The following is a 3,309-nucleotide window of genomic DNA, read 5'->3' on the forward strand; positions in this document are numbered from 1 at the left end:
CACACACACACACACACACACACACACACACACACACACACACACACAAACACTGCTCTGTCAGGTTTCAGTTAAGAAAATTATACTCTTTTAAAAATCTCTACTATGTACTCATACTACTGAAATTATATAATACCAAGTGACCTTTTATTCCATGCTTATTTGTTAGGTTCAAGGTTTGTTTCCTCTTGGCAACAGCAAATCCATCATCCACTAGTTTCCTCACCTTAAAAATTAAGGAATTTTCTTTGCCTTCCCTCTGCTTGCCTGGCAGCATCCTCAGTTAAAAACAAACAAGCTGCTAATCAGTAAAAAAGGGGGAGGGAGACAAAGCTTCAGGAATTGTGTTTAGCCCCATCTGGCCTTAGAAAAACATGGGAACTGGTGATCAAGTGTGTTCAGCAGGATGGCTGCCTTTCAAGGGAAACAATATCTGGATATTTCTATGTCTAGACCACAGAGGAAAAATGCTTCCTCGGTAATTAACCCATTGAAAACAGAGCAAGTGCATGTGAGTCCGAGAAACCAAGGTACAGGAGAGGTAGGGAAAGCACTCCCTGGGAATTCAGCCTACAAGTGGTGGTGTTAGTGCATTTGCAAAGGCTGCTCCACCTGCCAGCTTTTTAGCATTTTAGATGCAAGGTGGAGAAGAGTAGGGAGTGATGAATTTCTTGTTTCATGTACTAAGCAATGATAATTATTATTATTATTTTAATTTCTGCTGTCCCTCATTCCATCCATTTGCCTCTCATTACTAAGGACCCTGTCAGAAAACACCTTCCTGGGATAAGAAGTTGAGGCCCTGTAATCAAAACATAAAAACGACGTTCTTTGGGAAGTTAAGACACTAAAAGTTGTCCAATCAAGTAGCTTGTCTGAATCCTGGAGAGGGCACTCGTGAGAATCCTGGTTGGATTGATTTATATCAGTTTTTTTAGTCCCACTTTTGTATCTGAAAAAGCTAAGTATGAATTGGTATGTACAATCACCAAGCTAGATAATATGTCTTAAAAAATTCATTGTAGGCATGGGTGAGGGACAATGCTGATTGCTAAAAACCTGTGGCTATTAAGGTCCTAGGCCCTAGGAGAGAATCTACTATTGCTACTCTGATAGATAGACATAGTATTAAGCCAACTTTTAATGACTTATTATTATACACATAGATTAATCATCTTTCAACATTCATGAGAGAAGCTCCTGTCTGCAAGAGATAGTTATTAACACAGAGACTCACAGATGGCCAAGGAACAAAGAATAAGAGTACCGAATGCTAAATACTAAAAGGACCATATATACTACACCCTCTCCAAAGACTCAAGAATCATTGCAGTGGTGCATGGCTACAAGAAAACACCTCTGGACACAGCTATGCATATGAAATGACTGTAGTTGCAACAGTGTGCACACAAACCTGTGCAAGGCTAAGCAAGACCAGATCTCAGCATGGAAGGCAATAGGTTCCCAATGGAAGATGAATTGTGATACTAGTGACTTGCAGATCCTGCATCCGTAGACTTTTTCTTTAGCTGCAGCAGGGCTGCAAATTGAGTTCTTGGCTCTTGGGGAAGCAGGATTAATTTGTGTGATTGTGTACATTATGAGAAGTTCTATAACTATGAAAGAATATTAAAGAGATATTAAGCCACCAAAAGGGAACCACCGATGATCGAGGATAATCACTTTAGAATGCCTCATCATGGAAGATGAAAAAAATCATTAGTTAGAAGAAAGTGCAGACTTATTTATGGAAGAAAGATGCTCAAGGAAAGATTTTCAGCATGGTGGAAGGTGGTGAGTGACAGAGAAATAGCAGGTGATGAGAGTGGGTGGAGTCTAATCATTCCAGTCCTGTGGGAGTTATAATGGAGTTTAGATTCAATTCCAAATTCTATAGGAAGCCAGGGAATTGAAAAGATTTAATCTGTGCTTCACAGAATTCATGCTGATGCATATGCAAAGGACAGACTAAGGGAGAAAGAAGAAAGAAAATGGCAGAGAGAATAGTAAAGAGGGTGTTGGGATTTGACCCGGTGGAGAAGAGACAGAGGTTGTGGAAGTAGCTATGGAAATAACTTGGTAGAATGTGAGCAATAACTTGAAGCTACTAGTAGAAATACTAATCTATGTCACGTGTGGCAAATTGATCTATCAGGGAGAAAAGAAGGAGATGTAAGGAAGGACTCCTAGGTTTCTTTTTTTTAATATTTTTTTTATTATTCTCTAGGTTTCTAATTTAAAAATTAATAGAGATTTTTGAAGTGGTAAAGATTGGAGAACATTCATATTTAGTTAGGGTAAGAGGTGTCTTAGTTAAGGTTTTATTTTTTTTCATTTTATTATTATTATTATTATTATTATTATTAGTAGTAGTAGTAGTAGTAGTTACATTTTATTAACTCTGTACCCCAGCTTTATCCCGCTCCCTTATTTCCTCCCAACCCCACCCTCCCTCCCTCAGCTCCTCCCTGCCCCTTTCCAAGTCCACGGATTGGGGATTTTGTCTGGCCCTGTTTTATCAGGTATCTTCAGGGCTAGCTGCAAAGTCCTCCTCTGTGTCCTAGCAGGACTGCTCCTCCCTTGGGGGGATGGGGAGGTCAAAGAGCCTGCCATTGAGTTCCTGTCAGAAATAGTCCCTGTTCTCCTTACTATGGGAAACCAATTGGTTATTGAGATGAACCATGAGATTCATCTGGGCAGAGGTTCTAGGTTATATCCATACATCGTCCTTGGTTGGAGAAACAGTTTCAGAAAAAAACCCTGTGCCCAGATATATTTGGTTCTTGTGAAGCTCCTATCATTTTCACGTCATACTAACTCCCCTTCTGCCAAAGGTTTGGTTATGAGTCTTAGTATCTGTTTTGAAACGCTTCTTGGTAGAGTCTTTCAGATGCCTTCTGCGGTAGACTCCTGCCATACGTCCAATGCACATCCCATTTGTCCTTCTAAGTGAGGATTGATCATCTTACCCTGTGTCCGCTTTCTTGGTTAGGGTTTTATTGTTGCGAAGAGACACCATGACCACGGTAACTCCTATAAAGGAGACCATTTAATTGGGATCTGGTTTACAGTTTCAGAAGTTTAGTCCATTATCATCATGGCAGGAAAACGTGGCAGCATGTGGGGGGACATTATGCTGGAAATGGAGCTAAAAGTTGTACATTTGATCCACAGGCAGCAAGGGGAGACTGTGTTCCACACCAGGTGTAACTTGAACATAAGAGACCTCAAAGCCCACCTTCACAGTGATGCTCTTCCTCCAACGAGGCCAACAAGATCACACCTCCTAATAGTACCACGCCCTATGGG

This window comes from Psammomys obesus, unplaced genomic scaffold (assembly GCF_907164565.1).
Source record: "Psammomys obesus unplaced genomic scaffold, mPsaObe1.curated_primary_1811, whole genome shotgun sequence".
In the NCBI taxonomy this organism is placed as follows: Eukaryota; Metazoa; Chordata; class Mammalia; order Rodentia; family Muridae; genus Psammomys; species Psammomys obesus.